This window comes from Propithecus coquereli, unplaced genomic scaffold, assembly GCF_000956105.1.
Source record: "Propithecus coquereli isolate 6110/MARCELLA unplaced genomic scaffold, Pcoq_1.0 Scaffold12, whole genome shotgun sequence".
Lineage (NCBI taxonomy): Eukaryota > Metazoa > Chordata > Mammalia > Primates > Indriidae > Propithecus > Propithecus coquereli.
Genome location: NW_012136080.1, coordinates 6,366,292 through 6,387,201, shown reverse-complemented (window position 1 = coordinate 6,387,201; position 20,910 = coordinate 6,366,292).

The window sequence follows — 20,910 nt, the reverse complement described above, 5'->3', positions numbered from 1 at the left end:
CCCTAGAGGCACAATCTGTCCCTAAAATCCTTGAGAATCATGGTGCAAATTCTATGTTTGTGGGATACAATGTCCTTGGGTGAGATGTTTAGTAGGGAAATGAAAGATGGGCCCACTGAACCCTAGGTCAAGGCATGGAACTGATGCTGGGAAGGATTCCATTATGTAGGCAACATCTATAAATGGACCTATGTCGGTGGATCACAGGAATTTAGAATGGGTATCACAGGACAGAATTTGACCTAGAATCCTTGGGAGGAGAGGAGAGAAACATGCCTAAAACTTTCCTTTGAAGACCATTCACTGGTCCAAATCTGAAATATCCACTTACTTCTGCGTTTCTTCTGAAAGTTAAACTTCTGGGATCTAGAAGTGTATTTAAAGGGAAGCTGAACATAGTTATTTGTTTTTTTTTTTTTTTTGAGACAGAATCTCACTCTGTCTCCCCAGCTAGAGTGCAGTGGCAATATCGTAGCTCACTGCAACCTCAAACTCCTGGGCTCAAACGATCCTCCTGCCTCACCTTCCCAAGTAGCTGGGACTACAGTCATGCGCCACCATGCCTGACTAATTTTTCTATTTTTTGTAGAGATGGGGTCTTGTTCTTGCTTAGGCTGGTCTCAAACTTCTGAGCTCTAGTGATCCTCCTGCCTCGGCTTTCTAGAGTGCTAGGATTACAGGTGTGAGCCACCACATGCGGTCTAGTTATTTGCTTTTTAATAATAATAATATGGTCAATTATTGGCTCCAATTCTTTCCCCTCCCTCTGTCCACACCCTCTGCTGTCTATATTAGCACTTCCCTGACCTAAACTTGAGACTTGGCCAATGGAAAGTGGGTAGAAGTGATGGTGTGGCAGATTTGAGCCTAGGTCTCATGCTGCTTGCCTCTCTTGCATCTCTGCCACTACCACGAGAAGGTCTTGTCCTGGGTAGCTGTCACTTCCTAGCAACAAGAACATGCATGGAGCAGACATGAGCCTCCAATCAATGAAGGCCCAAGCCCGGCCATGCCTTCAACTTGAAGCAGAGCCACCAAGCTGGTGTCAGCCTAGATTAGCAGAACCACAGCCAACCTTCAGATACACAAGCAAGGATTAATGATTGTTGTTTAAATCACTAAGTTAGATGGATTTGTTACACAGCAATAACTGACTGATATAAATAATAATAGTAGTTCAACTTGCCTATAACTTGACCAAGGTCACTCAGCTAGTGATCAATGTAGATGGAATTTGAATCTGGCTTTAAATTCTATGCTCTGAATCACCTCTTTATGTGACCTAGAGAAATGAACCTAGTTAATACTTTGGTGAGTTCTTTCTAGGCAGAGGTTTTTATCCTGGAAGGAAGAGAAGATGAGAGAACACATAAATTTATTTCACACGGATTATAGGAAAGAGGAGATCTACAATCATACTAGAATGATTCGCTTATAAGAAAATTCAGTCAGGGCCTCTAGATCCCACAGAGAGGGGACGTATATTAAAAATAGAAAATGAAAGAAAACAGGATTCAAGACTTTAAAATGGCAGGCTCTGAAAAATAGGATGAATGAAAGACTGTCTGCACTGCTGCTATCGCACTAGAATTTGTGCGACACTTACTAGCTTTGGGATCTTCTCCATGTCTCAGGTTTTCATCTGCCAAATAGGGATAATGAAAGCAACTGCTTCCTTGGGTTGTTGAGAGGATGAAATGAGTTGATGCACGTCAAGTGCTGAGAAGAATCCTGACACTTTGCAAGCAATGTGTACGCGTTAGCTTGGTGGTGCCTCTAGAACAGTGCACCGTACTGGACATCCGTCTGGTGTTTCTGATTTTTTAATTCTTGTGATGGTTTTGTGCTGTGTCAACTTAGCTACTAGAACTGGTTCCCGGTGTTCCTTTCCCTGTCGTCTGGGTTAGGATTGCCACATGAGGAATTTGCATGAAATTGGGAAGGTGAAAGGGCAGCAGCAGCCGCCATTCTCTGGAGGTCTGGGTCAGGCACACGGAGCTGCTGCAGTCCGCGCTCCTCACCGACCTGCAGCGTCACCCTGTTGGCACAGGGCCGCAGGGGGCCCGCATCTCCTCCACTCCTTCCCGACTTCCTCCCGTAGCTGCTCGGAGGAGTCCTGGCCAGGTGCGTGTGTAGCTCCATGATGACGGGCTCCGGCTTGCAGGTCACCGGTGTGGTTGAGATTGAGATGGTGGGAGACGGATATGGCTTGCAGTTTGTCCTCATGGATTCCTGTTTGTCTTCAGAAATTTTCGTTATGTTTGTTCTTCCCAACTTCCTGTCCAGCCTTCCTTCCAGACTGCCAGACCTGCTGATCTCCGGCAGCTTCAAGATTGACCCTCCAAATGCAGAGGCAACAGCCTTGCACAGACATCTTCACCAGCTCCCACCGTTCCTCAAGGTCTAATCCGAATTGCAAACCTGTGTTTTCTATGTCACTCATCCGGGTGATGCCTCGTGGCTGACACACCCCTTCCCCCGCTGCCTTAGGAGTTGGACATAAGAATCAATGAAGCCTCAGAGTTCTTTTTAAAAATTTTGCATTTACCATAACTCTAAGCATGTTAGGTCTCAACTCCCTCCGCCCCCTTCGTTTTCCCAGAACTTCTCTGTGGGAGGACTTTCAGCGACAGGGAATGAGTATGGACTGCTGAAATCCTCACAGAAAAAATATCCAATTTCTAGCTCCAGTGTACTGATGGGTGGGGTTAACCACAAATTTGTCATCAGATTTTAAAGTCAAAGCAGTAGAATTTCCCTAAAAATAAAAGGGAAAAAAATTCTATTTACTTCAGTATTGCTATTTTCATAATCTCCCAGAACAAGTTGTACAGAGTAATACAAATGCTATGAAGATGGCTCCAAATGAAATACAGAATTCATAATAAGAGGATGTTGTCACTCAAAAGAAAGCGAGCCAGCATGCTTCGGGATGGTGCTGCCGCAACGAAAACAACTCCGTGTTCGTGTCAGATAAACAATCGTAGTCACAGCCCTGGAAGTTTAGGAAGTGACTCATCTTCAGGAATGGGCACTTAGCGAAGGCAACTGTTTACTTCAGCCCTTTTGTGGTTGACACAAACATTCTTTCTTTCCCCTTGGGGCTTGGCCACTGGGACATGCTGTTGCAGCCACGTGCACCGGCATCCCGGCTTCTATGACAAAGACATTCACCTCTCCTGCCCTGTGATGCCTCCTGCTCTCTGCCCTCAGCCTCCTGCAGTCCTCAGGGGTGGCCATTCTCTAAAATCAATGGATTTCCTGATAGGTGGGGAGATAAACTTCAGCAAGCTTCGCCTTGCAAGAGGGGCCCATTGTTAGGAACTTTGGTCTGAGATGCCGTGGCTGAGTCTAGGGGGCAACAGAGAATAGGCCAGTCCCAAACCAGCCAACCAGCAAAAGAAGAAAGGGACTGAAAGGGAGTTCAGAGACCCTGGGGAAGGCAGGGCAGAGCGAAGGTCTGTGGGAGGAAGTGATGGCTGGGGTCGGGGCCACAGCAAGGCCGGGGTGGAGGCACGGAGGAGGATTCAGGCAGGAGAGGCGTGGGCTGGAGCTGCAGCGGATCAGAGGGATCATCGCCAGCAGGGCTCTGGCTGGCTGCACTGCTGTCCTTTTCCCTCCATCTGAGTGTGCTTCATTTCCAGGCCCAGGACTTTCTACCACCATGACCATGGAAGGCTGACCACTCCGGAAGCAGTGTGGCCATGGAGACGCGTCACCCAGAGAAACGTGTGTCCTCGCACCAGGTCACATGCTCACAGAGGCATTATTCATAACACCTCCAAACGTGAAACTAACGAATCTACCTCAGCTATAGAACGCATCAAGAAATGGTGGTATATTTATAAGCAAACTGTGGCTGGTTTATACAGTGGAATACTTCGTCAGTTTTCTAGGGCTGCCATAACAAATTACTATAAACTAGGTGGCTTAAAAATAACAGAAATTTACTATTTCACAATTCAGGAGTCTAGAAGTCCAAAATCAAGGCGTCAGCAGGGTTGGTTTCTTCTGGAGGAGCGGAAGGAGGATTTTTTCTATGCCTGTCCCCTGGCTTCTGGTGGTTGCCGGCAATCGTCGGCATTCCTCAGCTTATAGCTTCTGTCATTCCAGCTTCTGCCTCTGTCTTCGCATGGTATTCTCCCTGCTTTCCTCTGGGTCTTCACATGGCCATTTTATAAAGACACTAGTCGTTGGATTTAGGGCCTACCCTAATCCAGTATGACCTTATTTTAATTTAACTGATTACATATGCAAAGCTCCCGTTTCCAAATAAGGTCACATTCCGAGGTTTCGGATGGACATGAATTTTGGGGGACACTATTCAACTCAGTACAAATACTATACAACAGTGAAAACGAATTAACTACAGCTACATGCAACAACATGGATGAAACTCACAAACATAATATTTAGTAAAAAAAGTTATGCACAAAAGAGTATGCACAAAACTGATATTACGTTATAAAGCTCAAAGTCAGGAAAAACTAAACTATCGTGTTTAAGGATGCATATTTTGGTGATATATATGATATGTATCACATCATAACGAAAAGCAAGTAACTGATTCCCATGAAAGTCGGGATATTTGTTACCTTTTAGAGAAAGAGGGAAAGGTTTCTGGAATGCAGAAATGTTCTCTTTTTGGATATGGCTGGAGGTTATAAGAGTGCTCATTTTTGATATTCCATGAAGCTGTTTACTTTCTGTATGCGTGCTGTTTTCCACAGTAGAACAAGGTGGGGTCAGGAAACCTGCAGTTGCAGGTTCTGCCACCAGCAGTTGGGTCTGTGGGTCAGTTGCCTCTCCGGACCTCAGTTTCCTCATCTGTAAAGTGAGGAGGCTGGAAACCATGCCCTCTGGGACCCCTGCCAGGCTTACCACTCTGGGTTCGTAACTCATTTGATTCTCCAGGCATTTCTGTGAGGAGAAAAGGACTCCCATCTCTACGTTCACAAAAGAGAAGCCCTTGAGAGAGCTCTGTGGCACCATGGTTAGCTTTGAAACCAGAAGGACCTGGATTTCAGACTTATTAACAGTTCTGCCCTTTCTTTTCAAAAATTCTGGACAGTTGACTTTAGCATTCCGGGCTGTGTTTCCTTAGGTACAGAATGGGCATAATGAAAGAACCTTCCTTACAGGATTGACGAGAAGACAAAAGGGGTGATGCCCGGCTCAGCGCCTGGCATCCAGTCCGCCGTTGGCTGCTGGTATCCTGCTAGCCTGACAAAAGCCAAACAAGTCGGATGAATTCAACCAATTGTCCTCGAATCCCTACTGTGTAGCCAAGAGTTTTCACAGAATAAAATCTCCTTTAATCTTCACCTCAATTCTGTGGAATCTCTTATCCTTCTGAGTTTTTGCAGATGATCCCATTTAGGCTAAGAGGGAGGGAGTAAGTACTGTGATCAAAGCAGTTCTTTGGAAAGATTCCTCTGGCAGCTGTGGGGACAGATTAGAGGGAAGAGAGAAAGAGTGACGGTGGGGAGACCTGCCAGTGGGATGGTCCAGGCATGACACGGGGAGGCCCCATGCAGGGGTCGTGAGTCAAGGTCACATCGGTCTCACTCACTGTGGAGGTCAAGTCTCCTTAAATGTTGGCTGAGTGGAAGGATGACTGACTGGTGTCTTTGACAGAGACACTATGGATGGAAGTTTCGAGGGGAAGAGCAGGGAGGAGCCATTGGTGATGAAGGGGTTTCCAGATCAGTGTGTCATGCGGGGAGCAATTCAAGAGGGGAGGTGGTTTGGAGGGAGGCAGGATTGGGGGGACAGCCTCATCCTGGACACACTGCTGGAAGTGTGGCGTCAGCGGGACACCGCTTGGAGAGTCTGGCAGGCCTGAACAGGTGTGGGCTCAGGCCAGGACTGGACTAAGCGTGGAGAACTTGAAATCGAGTCCTCTGCTTCTCGGCCCAGGGTGGGGCTCACTTCACCCTCTCCTTACTAGAATCTTTCCCGGTAGTGGGGGGTGGCTTGGGAGTACAGAGTCAACCCCCTTCTAGCCTTATTTCTAACTGGACTTGTACTTCTCGCCAATGGGCATTGCTGGTTCTCTGTCAGCGATGCATCTGATCCACGACTGCTCTGGAACTAACTTTTATGAGTAGGTCGTCTAAATGGCAGGGCCCCAAATGCCTCAGTGCCCGAAATCCCACCACAAGTATTAATACTTACGTCCTTTAGATCCAGCATTCCTCTCCCCTGGCCTTTTAAAAAGTGCACATCCCAGAGAGGATACACGACATAATTCTCCAACAATCTAGTAGGAGTAACATCTTAGATGTTTCGTTCCGTGGAAGGAGGGCAGGACAAAGGAAAACACTGGGCATGTGAGCAGTAGAGGGTGGTGGGCTGTGAAAGGGACCAATAAACTGTGTCCTGAAAGGGCAGGCTAGGGGCAGAGAGAATAAGTTTCATACACTTTAATGTCTTGACAATTTTCTTACTCAACATACATCTCCTACCACTTCTCACATATAGTAAGTCTTCACTTAATGTCGTTGATAGGTTCTTGGAAACTGTGACTTTAACCAGAACAACATACAATGAAACCAATTTTATCACAGGCTAATTGATACAAATAAGAATTAAGTTCCTACAGCATATTTCTGGTCACAAAAATCCACCACACTTCTAAATAAAGACCAAAACACTGCTAATATCAAACACCGAAATAAATGTGAGCTATACATACATTTAAGAAAGATTAGTAACAAGTGCGGTAGTTATTTACCCAATTTTGAGGGAATCAGTGAGTGAGGGAAGTCACAGTGGTGGTCGGTAAAATCAAGGAAGAAATGTTTGCAAAGCAAAATGTGTCAGGTGCACCTCCAACCACACGGAATTCAAAAGCAAACAATGATCAGTGTGGTGGGCTGTGAGTGCTTTCGTACAGCGTCGTTCATTGTCGTTCATTTGTATGATTATCGTAGACTTTATGAAGTTTTGTTTCACAATCATTTGCATTCATTCATTTTCCAACCTGCTTATTCCAGTTTAGGGTCATGGGTGGCGGAGCCCATCCTGGCAGCTCAGGGTGCAAGGCGGGGATCAGCCCTGGACAGGAGGCCTTTCCCTGGCAGGCGCTCACACACACCCACACTCACTCACATTGGAACTGCATAGACAGGCCAGTTCACCTAAGGTGCACATCTCTGGGATGTGGGAGGAAGCCCACGAGGACATGGGGAGAACATGCAAACTCCACCCAACAGAGTGGCCCCGGCTGGGAATTGATTTTTTTTTTTTTCTCATCAACATTATAATGAAACGATGTTGAATGAAGCAACGTTATTCAAAGACCTGCTGTACTTACTGGACTGGAAGAAAAGGCCTACTGTATGCCAAGCATTGGGAGGCTGTTTAGAAACATGAATTCATACAAACATCAGAGTAACCCATCTTACAGATGGGAAAACTGCGTCTCAGAGGGGCACTTGCTCACCCAACCAGTGGGGGCGGCAGAGCGTGGTGGTGAAGCGCTCAGCTGCGGTGGGTTCAAATCCCTGCTCACCAGCTGGGTGACCTCCTTCTGCCGCTGTTTCCTCCTCATTCTCTTAGAGTTGGGGTGACGATTAAACGGGAAGATGCGTATGCATATGCAGGGATCAATGCTCTGTAAACCTTAGCTGTGCTCTTACCCATGCGAGGCAGAGGACAGGCCCCGTGGGTACAGAGACAACAGCAACAAGATGTCTCCCCCTGCCACCCCCCAAAAAGACAACAGGGTGTCGCACATGAGCCCAAACTGGGATTTGGAAACTGGCTGTTTGTGGAACTGGTAGCTTGTGATTTTGTGGGTATCTATCCTTGAGTCAATAAGCATGAAAGCTTTTATTCTTCGGCTGAAGAAGGAGAGGTGAGTTTCTCGGGAAGGGTTGGGAGGGCAGCTGGGGATGAACTAGAGAGAGGCTGGGTAACGTGAGCTGTCGGGCCTGGACTGGAGCCAGCCCCGTGCTGCCTGTACCACTTGCCCTTGGAGGGAGAGACGTGTAGGTTAGAGCATTTTGCTCCCTCCTCTCTGTCCCCTTGGGCCAGCATCCCCAAGGCAGGGAACAGTGTCTAGAGCCAAGATTCTTACTTCCAGATGACTGACTGACTCTCCCTGCCCCCAGATCCACCCCTGCGTGAAAGGACAGGCCAGATGGCACATTCAATAGCGAGCTCGTCAGCCTCAAAACAACTATCCCATTGATCAAGGAGGCTGATTTCCTGCCAAACACTGGGAAGGCTTCAGTGCACATTCTGGTCAATCCTGGCTGGATTCTGGGCCAGCTGTTCTTGCTTGGTCCCTCCCTCTCTGTTTATTCGGTTCTATAAATGTGGAGGGTACCCATTCGAAACTCGGGTACCCACACCTGGATGGGTTATCGGGCTGGGCTAGCTGAAGGTGTCCAATTTAAAGATCATCCTTCAGCTAGAAGGAAACTGAGTAAGTTTAGATCCAGCCCTGATAGAGGCTTTGGGACAGAAGACAGGGCTCACGTGGTCGGCCGTGCCCCTGTGTAGTCTGTATACATCCTAGGCATGTCATTCTACTTGATGTCCAGAAATTCGTAAAGCACTCTTTCAGGACTGTGTTCAGATATTTGGGGGAGCTCTGAGGGAAGATGCTTTGGTGTGTGCTCTTGGGGTATGGCTGTGGGGGTGCTGACACTTCTCCTGATGACATGGCCCCTTGCTTTTTGGCCTGGGGAGAGTTCCTTTGCCCAGCCCTGGCAGGGTGTGTTTTTCCATCCTCCTTGGTGTGAAGTTCTGGGGTTAGTTCTGTGTCACTCTGGAACTTGGTGAAACAACGTGCAAAGGGAAGATTAATGGAAAACTTTCCTCCCAACTGCCAGGAAAATATTTTCCCCCTTTCGGCACGAAAACAAAGAGGAGTGTCAGCAGAGTGGTCTGAAGAGAAGAGGAGGTTAATGTTCCCCGTGTTCGCTCAGGCCCCTGCTCTGCACTTTTTGCCAGGCCCTTCTCCTGGGAAGGACTTCATTTTTTTCTCTAAGGGTCTCTATTTGACCCAAATGGATAAAATCTGGCAGCAACTGCCCTCGTTCCGTGCCTGTTCTGTGCAGGCCCTGAGCAAGCTGCTGTCTTGGCACAGGCCCACCCGACCTGCAGGACGGCCCTGCGGTGAGGATTCAACTGACCCCACTTTACATATAAGGAAATTGAGGCTCAGGGTATTGAGCCTCCTTGAGGTCAATAATTCACTTCCTCGAGGTCACACAGCAAGTAACCGATGGAGCTGGAATTCAGATCCAGGCCTATTCGCCGTGGATTCCTTCTATAACGCCACATGCTGTCTGTTCCTGGCATAGTGCCTGACTCAGCACAAAGCTCGGCATGAAGGGCTGAGTGAAGGAAGCAGCCAATGCATGGAGGCCCCGTCAGGCTCGCATCTTTATTGAGATTATTTTAACATCCTTACTTCTCAGAGGTCTTCTCCTTACAACGCCTCCGTTTCCTCACTGGCAGAACTGGCATGACAACGCTGGCTCCTGCCTGTGACTTTGGTAGGCTGTGAGGGAACGAGGAGGGCTTATAAACTGACATACTGAAACCACTTAGCTGTGTGACCTCATGGGTGACACCTAACGTCTCTGAACCTGCACAAAAGGCAAGAGTAGTCCCATCACCTTGGTATTTTTGTAAAGATTAAATGAATGTGTGAATGAATGTCTATATTAAATGAGTGATTAAATGTAAAAATTAGATACCAGGGGTATTTTGTAAAGCCCTTGGCACATGGTGGTACTTATTAACTGTTTTGTTATGGTTTATTTTAAAAACATTAATTCAGGGAGCCTCATGCTTGGGGAGGGGAGGCATCCAGCGTATGGACATTTTGCTTGGCTGTGAATTTATCTGGGAATTGGTCCATAGCATTCATTTGATTCTCAAAAAGGGTTCATGACCCAAAAATGTTTAAGAACCACTGCAGTTGAATTTGATTTTCGACCCATGGTTAAAAGGCACTGAGCTAAGAATACATTAAGTGTCCACGTGTTCTTGGAATCATGCTGGGGGCTATTGAAACAAACAAACACGAGGAATCTTTGCCTTTTCACAATTTAAATATGGTCAAACGTGTTAAGTGGATGTGCTGACAGATTATGCCGCACGACAGGAGAGGATGTGATGGCTGAGTCAGGGACACATATGGATAAATTTATCAGGATAATGGGGGAGATGCAGAAAAAATTGTTAAATATTCACATACAATGTTAAGGCAATAGACACTTTTTGATTTTATTTCAACTTTTCTTCTGAGAGTATATCTAATAGTCAGCTGTTATTAGGCATTTACTATGTACCTGGTGGTGTGTTGTTTGTTCTAAATGCTTGATCCTGTTTAATTCTTATGATCACACAATGGAGTAGATACAGGTACAGTAGTCCCTGGGTATCCATGGGGGATTTGTTCCAGGACCTTCGTGGATGTCCCAGTGCCTTATACAAAATGGCTTAGCATTTGCATATAACCCATGTACGTTCTCCTGTACACTTTAAATCCCCTCTAGATTACTTACAACACCCAATACAATGCCTGTATATCACTTCATTTGCACGGATTCAATGGAATATTCAGCACATGGAAAATTCAAGTTTCACTTTTGGAACTTCGTGAAATTTTTTTCTCCTGATATTTTTGATCTGCAGTTGGTTGAATCCATGGATGCGAAACCCATGGATCTGGAGGCAGACGGTATTATCTCTGCTTTACTTACCAGGAAGCTGTGATTCAGAGGGGCTAGATGACTTGTCCAAGGTTACACAGCTAGTAAATGGCAATTCTCAAAATCATGAGTTGCCCTGGGACTTAATCTTTGAAAATGTCCTCATTCTTTTTTTTTTTTTCAACTTGTCACAAGGCAAATTTTATTTTTTCAAATTATAAAAATATGAGCATGTCAAAAATACAGTCTAGTCCACATAAGAGTAGTTCCAGCCATTTAAAAGTTATACAGAGTTTGGAAAATAGCAATCCATAGACAAGTCTTAAAACATACAACAATCATGAACAATGCACAACCATTCAATTTTGTTATTGCTAGTTATATGCAGCTTTTACTTGAGATTGTTCTCCTTAAGGGAAAGGGCAGTGTTTGGGCATTCTGATTGTTGCTGTGGTTTTAGAAAACCAATCCAAAATAAAGAATAAGCTCACTTTGGGTCGAATATAATGTGTTAAGTTTTGATCAGTGCTATAAGACAGTGTAGTCTAAATTTCAGTTGTACCCCTTTCTCTTATTTTAATTCTATTTTGTTAGTATATCAGAAATATGGTGGGCTGGGCGCGGTGGCTCACGCCTGTAATCCTAGCACTCTGGGAGGTGGAGGTTGGCGGATTGTTTGAGCTCAGGAGTTCGAGACCAGCCTGAGCAAGAGCAAGACCCCATCTCTACTAAAAAAAATAGAAAGAAATTATCTGGACAACTAAAAATATATAGAAAAAATTAGCCAGGCATGGTGGTACATGCCTGTAGTCCCAGCTACTGGGGAGGCTGAGGCAGTAGGATTGCTTGAGCCCAGGAGTTTGAGGTTGCTGTGAGCTAGGCTAATGCCACAGCACTCACTCTAGCCAGGGCAACAGAGTGAGACTCTGTCTCAAAAAAAAAAAAAAAAGAAATATAGTGTACAGTTTTGGGCAAGAGTAAATGAATTACTGGTTTTAAAATTAAGTATAAGAAACATTAATTTTTGGTTGCAATGTAGAAGCAAAGTTGGCATATCTAGCTTAAGAACATTAAAATGGAAAAGACATTAAAAATTTAAGAAAAAAACCAAAGCTTGCTTTTTTCTCTTTAGAAACTTATTCTTTTGGCATCTTTTCAACTCAGAGTAGTGAGTGCATCAGTTTAGGTGCTTGTGGCTAAAAGTTAAAGAATTCCTAAGGTTGAGCTGTGCCTTAACAATAAGGAATTTTACAGCCACCTAACAAAGAGCAAGGGTTCCATGGACTTCAGGTAGGTCATGCCAGGGCTCTGCTCCATCTCTGTGTGAACCTCTTTGTCATGTCCCACCCCTGGTGCTGGCATCGACCACAGGGGTGAGCAAGGTGTCCAAGACAGACCTAGTAATGTCTAGAAGAAGAATGTGGGGTGGTCTCTTTTTGTGTCTCCTTAGGAATAAGGAGATAGTTTCCAGAGGGCTCTGGAACATTCCCCTCATGTCCCATTGGCCAGAACGTGGACACATGCCCTTTCCTGAGCCGGTAACAACTGCCGAGGGCCATGTGCCGTGGTGTGAATGTGTTCTCCAAAAAGCGTGGGTTGGAAACTTAATCCCCAATGCAACAGTGTTGGGAGGTGGGGCCTAATGAGTGGTGATTAGGCCATGAGGGTGGAGTGAGTGGGTTAATGCAGTTATCACACGAGTGGGTTCACTATAAAAGGGGGAGTTCAGCCTCCTTTTCCTCTCTTTCTCCCTCTCTTTCTCACTGTTTGCCCTCTGCCATTTGATGTTTTCCTCCATGTTATGATGCAGCAAGAAGGCCCTTGCCAGATGTCTGCCCCTCGATCTGGGACTTCCAAGCCTCCAGAACTGTGAGAAACAAACTTCTGTTCACTTTAAATTACCCATTCTGTGGTATGCTGTTACAGCAGCACAAAATAGACTAAGACTGGCGTGGGATTGCCATGATGGGTTGACTGTCCCCATTGGGGTAGAATGGATGTTGGGGAGTCAATTCTACAAAGTAGGATCTTCAAAACAAGAAATCAGGGAGGGGACTGGGCTAGCTCCTTGGCCTTTCCTGAATTGTACTGCAGTTTCTTCATTTTTATGAACACTGTAATAGCACTTGCCTCACAGGCTGTCCTAAGGATCGAGTGAGCTGGAGTTTGTCTAGATGATACTTGTGGTTCTTTTGGTAAAGCACCCAAATGCTACCACAGGGAAGCTGGATAGTTTGGTAGGACAGTTGAGGGAGATGCCTTGTCTTCTCCCTGAGCTAAGGTGGGCATGCAACCCGGGATAAGCCAGTTAGACCATTTTTATGGAAATCTGAATATTCAGTAGAGAGAAAAAAACTTGAAAATGGCTGGAGCTGATTCATCCTGAGGGAGGCAGATGGAAGGGACCATCCCTGTTCCTTCTCTGAGGCTCCCACTGCTGCCATGGGTCCTGTCCCTCTCACTTCCATGGGCTTCCCAGTGTTTTCTTATCTTAGGCTGGGTTCCCTAGAAACAGAGCCTGAGGGGGGATTCTAGTCATATTGAAGCTCTCAGGAGAAATCTTAAGGAAGTGAGGGAAGCCGGGCACGGCAGGGGAGAGAGCCTGAGAAGCTGGAGGTATAAATTGTACCCCAGAGTAAGTTCTGCCTTCAGGCAAGGTGGTTGGCCTTCCAAAACTCTCATATCCATCAAACGGGAGGTGGAGGTGAGTGGACCCCTGTTGGCAGAGGGCAATTTTCTGGAGAAGGGGTTTATAACCAAGACTCACAGTGCTGGCGGGCGAGTGCACCGCAGGTAAGGCGGGTCCAGGTGGAGCACCAATAGCACCTATTGCAATTCCCAACGTCTCCCTTTTCTGCTTAAATTAACCAGAGTCAGTTTCTGTTGCTTGTGACCACAGTGCCCTGACTAATGTGTTCTATAAAGTGCTGGTGATTATTATTATCAGCCACTACCCCCCACATCTGTGGAGGAGGTATGTGGCTTCCAAAGAGTGAGGGATGCAGAGCCTGCTATAAATCCTGCGTAACCAGTTCAACATCAGACTACCCTTTTTAAGAGAAAAATTAGAGAGGAAGTATGAAACCCCTGGAGTTGGTTTCTCAAAATTCCACTGATTTTTAATTAGAAAGGAAGATAGAACTGAGAAAGAAGCTGAGGAAGTTTTGGCTGTGAAACAACTCCTCTCAATAAATAAGTTTTGCCCCCTCCCACAAATAGTTTAATTAAATGATAGAATCTACTCTTTTAAGTGGAGAGTTGATCTGTCTGAATTCTCAGATAAAGAAGGACAAGACCCCATGTCCAAGGAAGGACAGGAGTTGAAATGTAAATATTATTTTATTTGATGCATCAAGTACATCATCTATTCTGCAAATATGTTATTCGTAATTCCCAAAACTTCCCTTATCAGATATTGCTTTTTCCACCCTGTGTAAGTGTACCCTCCTGTTTCATTCAAAAACACCCTACATGCCAGGCTCTGTGCTAAGCAAATTTGAAGATGCATAATTGAATCACTGTGACTCAGCCTTTGATGAACTTACAGACTAGAAAAGGAAGTGTGAACATAAATATACGTGTATCATAGAATGCAACACATGTACTACTTAAGAGGGGTACAGACAAAAAGCCTACAGAGATTCAGAGGGGGTTTGGAAGACTTCCAGGGAGGGGCTCACGAAGGCATCAAGTGGTGGCTGCATAGTACCATGCCTTGGCAAACGGATAGACATTAGCCCTCCAGAGGAAGGCCACTCGTGGCAGAGAGAACAACATCAGCAGGACATCAAGGCAGGGAATTATGAATGTGTGCTGTTTGGTGCTGCTGTAACAGCATACCACAGACTGGGTAATTTATAGTGCACAGAAGTTTGTTTCTCACAGTTCTGGAGGCTTGGAAGTCCAGGATCGAGGGGCAGACATCTGGCAAGGGCCTTCTCGCTGCATCATAACATGGTAGAAAGCATCAAACAGATCAACTCCCCACTTAAAAGAGTAGATTCTGTCATTTAATTAAATGATTTATGGGAGGGGGCAAAAATTATTTATCGAGAGGAGTCGTTTCACAGCCAGAACTTCCTCACCTTTCTCAGTTCTATTTTCCTTTTTAATTAAAAATCAGTAGAATTTTGAGAAACCAACTCCAGGGGTTTCATACTTCCTCTCTAATTTTTCTCTTAAAAAGGGCAGTCTGATGTTGAATCGGTTACATAGGATTTATAGCAGGCTCTGCATCCCTCACTCTTTGGAAGCCACATACCCCCTCAGCACATTTTGGGGGTAGTGGTTAATAATAATGACCAAGTGGCTTGGCTCGGTGAGTAGCCCTCTGAATGTGGAGAGGGCACTCCTGAGACACCACGAGATGGGGGCTTGCTCACCCACTGCTGGTCTGGCCGAGAGACACCCACATCCACTTGCCTGCTGTCCCTCATGGTGGAGGACAAGCAGAGGCCAGGCAGGGAAGGACCTGGGAGTGTAAGATCTAGGGCAGAGGGAGGGTGGAAAAGTCTCCAGGGTTTTTCCTGAGGAGGTGATGAATTTGGCCTGTGAGGCAGGGGCAAAGACAGGGGTGCTGTTAACAGATAATGCGGCCCAGGCAGAGCTGAGAGCTAGGGGAGGAGCTGGGAATTGGAAGGCAGGGCACGACTGGTGTCTTGATGAACTCTCCCCCGGCTGTCTATGGGAGAGCATCCCCTAGGTGGTGGCTACAGAATGGATTTTAATCTATTAAAGGTGGTGGGGACTCTGTGGTATCAAGACCTATCAGAGCAGTTTCGTCCTCGGCCAACCCAGCTGACCAGCCCAGCCTTACCTGTGTGTCTAGGGGGTATCCTAGGGGTCTTTCTGTGTTCAGTTGCTCGAACTGCAAACTTTACTGTCTGAGAGAACTCGATCAGCTATTAATATATGGCCTCTCTCTATCTCGGTTTCTCACCTGTAACACAGAGTTAATGATCTACTCGATCTACAGGATCTACTTGATAGAATTGTTGTGCAGCTGAGATGAGTTAATACACAGATGACACATAGCACCCTGAATGTCTATCTTTCTAGTTATGTATGAACTCCAGACTCAGAGGGGCAACTGCCAGCCAGATTGTCAAGAGCAGGGAGTCGGAGGTTGAGACATGTCTCCCAGGAACAGGGCATCCTGGGGATCACCGGAAACAGCCAGTGCCACGGGCCACCTGAACACCTGGTGCTGGGGAGCAGGGACCCTTCCCCAGCAGGGACCTGAGGCCACGGCACTGACAGCACATAGGGACTCCCATCTCCAGGCCAGGGACAGAATTAATATGTGCAACAGGGAAGGAGAAGAAATGTCGGTGTCCTGCCTCCCCTTCTCAGTACCGTCACATCCAGGGAGCTGTTCCCCAAAGTACCAGCTCCTCTTCAGCCATGTGAGAAAATTGAGTGGTTTTCTTGAAAGCTTTTCTTGGAGAGCAAAATCTCTTTAGAGGAGAGATGATAAAACAGTAGACGTGGAAGCATCTGAAGTGGAAAGGCCGTGGGTAGTGAAGGATCAGGTTTCCAGACAGTATCCCGGGGGCTGCAGGGCCCACCAGAGGCGGTGAATGTGCTGTCAAAGGGGGTTTGTCTGTCCAAGCAGCTGCAGGGAAGGAGGCACCGGGGTCACTAATGGAAAGTGAGGGGAACAAGAAGGGGGAGCCAGCGGTGCCTGAAGCCACTGTCTTACTGACCACGGTTCACAGAATTGTTCACAGCCCCGGGCCCCGTATCACGGGCTTCAGAAATGCTCGAGCTGGGCTGGACACTGACCTACTTTTTATGGTCCGTTCTCCTCCTGAGATATCTGCCTGCTCTTGAGCTGACATTTTCCTTTCCAGAGCCCTCCAGGTAATGGTGCATACGGCACAAATGCTCACTAAACAAAAGGCATCTTTATTCTCTGTTACGATAAGGAATTGGTATTTGAATTTTACTTCTCTCTTCTCGGGTCCCACTCCATCGTCTCAAAGGAGAGGCACAGAACCAGGGAGGCCATCCCTTCAGGTGCGGAAAGGTCTGCTTTGTACCAGGTGTCCTGGCGTAGTTATTAACAGTGGCCCCGCCCCGTTTCACTCTCACAGGTGACCTAGTTTGCACCCTAAATTACATGGTCACCTGTCTCAGTTTGGGTTCCCTCAGAAGCAGACACCGAGACAAGGATTCAAGTGCGATTACAGTCATGTGCCACATAACGATGTCTTGGCTAACAACGGGCGCATATGCGACAGTGGTCCCATGAGATTTTAAAGGAGCCAAAAAATTCCTATTTCCCAGTGATATTGCACATAGCGCAATGCATTACTCACATGTTTGCGGTGACGCTGGTGCAAGCAAACCTACTGCGCTGCCAGCTGTGTAAAAGTCTGGCGCATACAGTTATCCATAGTACACAATACTTGAAAATGATAATAAATTACTGTTACTGGTTTATGTACTTACTATATTATACTTTTTATTGTTATCTCAGGGTATAACCCGCCTATTTATAAAAAAAAAATTAACTATAAAGCAGCCTCAGGCAGGTCCTTCAGGAGGTCTTCCAGAAGGCGGCACTGTCACCACAGATGACAGCTCCCTGGGTGTTATTGCCCCTGAAGACCTCCCAGTGGGACAAGATGTGGAGGTGGAAGACAGTGGTATTGAGATCCTGACCCTGTGTAGGCCTAGGCTGATGTGTGTGTCTTAGTGTTTTAATAAAAAGTTTAAAAAGTAAAAAACAATAAAAAATTTAAAAATAGAAAAAAAGCTTATAGAATAAGGACGTAAAGAAAGACAGTATTTTTGTACAGTTGTATATTATGTTTGTGTTTTAAGCTAAGTGTTGTTACAAAAGAGTCAGAAAGTTTAAAAAATCAAAAAGTCCATAAAGTAGAAAAGTTATACTAAGCTAGGGTTAATATATTATTGAAGAAAGAAAAATATTTTTAAATACATTTGGTGTAATCTAAGTGCACAGTGCTCATAAAATCTACAGTAGTGTGCGGTAATGTCCTAGACCTTCACATCCACTCACCACTCACCGACTCACCTGAGCAACTTCCAGTCCTGCAAGCTCCACTCATAAGTGCCTCTACACGTGTACCATTTTTTTATCTTCTATACTGTATTTTTACTGTACTTTTTCTATGTTTCAATATATTTAGATACACAAATGCTTACCACTGTGTTACAATTGCCATAGTGTTCAGTACAGTAACATGCTGCAAAGTTTTGTAGCCTAGGAGCAAAAGGCTATGCCATATATCCTAGGTGTGTAGTAGGCTACACTGTCTAGGTTTGTGTAAGTCCACGCTATGATGTTCACACTATGTCAAAATCACCTAATGATGCATTTCTCAGAACATATCCCCATCATTAAGTGACTCATGACGGCAGTTTATTTGAGAAGCACAGTGAACACTCTGCTAGGAAACTAAAGAAGTAAAACAAGGAAAGAAGCACAGCTAATAAAGAATGTGCTAGTGAACCAGCTACCCCAAGGGACAGCTGAAGCTTAATCTAGGGGGAAAACTCTGGGAAATGGTGTAAAATGCATGCTTACAATGGTCTCACTCCAGGGGTAGGGCAGGGGACCTGGGGTATTTATACACCAACTCATGACTCAAGAGCTATTCCTGGGGTCTAATTGCCTCCCACTCCTGGCCTGCCTTGTGAACAGAGTAGCCTTTGTGGTTCTGAGAAAAAAATCTCTCGGGCACAGAGAGGCAAGTTCCACACTGGAAAGTCAGCGGGGGTCCACCAGAAAGTCTGGGAAATGTGGGTGGGCACTAACAGCGTCTACTACATTAGTGCATCTTTAACTACCCCACTTGCCATCATTTGGCTGGCATGCTGCCATCTCCAAGTTCACCAATAACTTCCTGCTCTGCGAATTCAACAAACTTTCTCTTCAATTTTCTCAAGGGCGTACCTGGGTCTTTTCAGTGCTATTCATCCTGTCCCTCTTCAAACTCTTTGCTTGCCTGGCTTTTGTGAACCCACTTTTTCCTAATTCCTTGATGCTTCTATTGTCTTTGACTAATTGTAAGCATGTGTCAAAGGCTCTCTTCTTTTTTTCCCTTGATAATTCTCTATACCCATGACTTCACCAGTTATCTCCAAGTGGATGGCTCCCAAGTTAATAATATTTCTTAAATTCATGAACTTCTTTAATCTGGATAGAAGCTCTTTCTCATTGAGTCCAGTGCTACTGTCACTACAGGTGCACCAGCCATAGTTTCTCTCTGGAGACCCACTTCCTCATCTTGCTTCCTGCTCAGTGTCTTCATTGGTATGTTCTGCAATAGTCTCAAATTCAATGTGTTCAAAGCTTGGTATTCCACTTTGAGGACTGAGGCATGCCAGTCCTCAGATCTAGAAACATTGTTTTCTTTATTGTTCCCCAAAGAAGTCTTTTGCCTCCTCCCTTCCCTTTCAGGCTCGTTTAACAGCTTCTGCCTGGGCAGTTTCCCCTCTCCTCTCCACCTGTCCCCATGGTCAAGACTATGTTTCCAAGTGACATGATCCCCACTTGACCACCATCAGGGGAAAGAGAAAATGACTGGCCCACTGCAATAACCCGCAGGGAAGGCGGAGTTCTGCTCAGCTTCCGAGATAACTGGAACCATGTTCTCCAATGTCACCAGCACTCTCTTGCTTTTTTTTTTTTATTTTTTATTTATATATTTTTTTTGAGACAGAGTCTCACTGTGTTGCCCGGGCTAGAGTGCCGTGGCGTCATCCTAGCTCACAGCAACCTCAAACTCCTGGGCTCAAGCAATCCTTCTGCCTCAGCCTCCCGAGTAGCTGGGACTACAGGCATGTGCCACCATGCTCGGCTAATTTTTTTTTCTATGTATTTTTAGTTGTACAATTAATTTCTTTCTATTTTTAGTAGAGACGGGGTCTCGCTCTTGCTCAGGCTGGTATCGAACTCCTGAGCTCAAACAATCCGCCCGCCTCGGCTTCCCAGAGAGCTAGGATTACAGGTGTGAGCCACCGCACCAGGCCTCTTGCTCCATCTTTAATCTCAGCTGCCTTTTCTCAGCCCAATCTCCTCTTAGAGCAGGACCCATGGCCACCAGCCAGTTTTCCTCACATGTCGTGCAAGCAGGACTGGTTCCTTTTTCTTAGTTTTGCTCTGTTTTGTTTTGCTTTTAAGAATTACAATGATCTAGAATTGGACCCTATGCCTGCTCTAGTGGGCACGGTACAGGATGCTGACATTGGCAGCCTCATCTAGAATTAATCCCAAATGCTTGGAATGGGAGGGGATGATTCCCCAAAGAAATGGGGATATGTTTCCAGAAGAATAAAGGAGAGATGCTGAGTAGATAAGGCAATTTGTATTATTAATACATCATTGTATCTTTTTCCGACATCCTAATTCCTCCATACGGCCTTTGCTGGTATTCTAGCCCTGTGTATTCTTTCCCTTCTCTGAATGGCCATCACATTTCTTGGACATGATGCTTATTTGTCATTTAGTCACACACTGTCTTACCTTGACTCTTCTGTTTTAAAAGGAATTGCTGTTTTAACATTTTATTTATTTTTTAACTCTTCACCTATTTAGATTATTTTCTCCTTAGCTTGGCTATTGTTGGACTGCAGTGCTGTGTCTTAGTTTAACTTTTATCCCACAAGACACCCAAGCATAAAACCTTGCCCAGACTGTCTGTTTGATTTGGTTCTTACTGGGCTATCATCCATGTTGAACACATATCAGCCTGGGAGGTCGGGTGGAGGAAAAGTCTTGTGCTGAGAGGCAGGGGACCTGGCTTCTGATTTTCACATGAGCCATGGGACATGAGCCAAATCACAGCTCGTTTTATTTTATGGATTTTCCATCTGTGAAATTATGACAATAAAATATGCCCTAACTCTTAGGGCACAGTTGTGAGAACATGCTGGGAGCGATAAAAAGAAAAGTGCTGTATAAATGCAAGTTATATTTGTTGACATTGATAATTCAAAGAGAAAACTCAGATGTTACCAATAAGGTATCATGTTCAGGTACAATTCTTGCTACCAAGTTTGCATTTACACAGTTGTTTCCTTCCCCAGATAAAACCACTTAATCTGCTAGAAACATGAGCCAGTGGTTAAGCCAACCATTTAATTAACTTATAAAAGCTTTGTGGAACTTTAAAGAAAATCTAATAGTAAATTGGTTTCCAAAATTTTCTAATAGGAAAACTCATTTCTTTGGTCCCACTTGGCATCAAAGTGCCAAATTGGC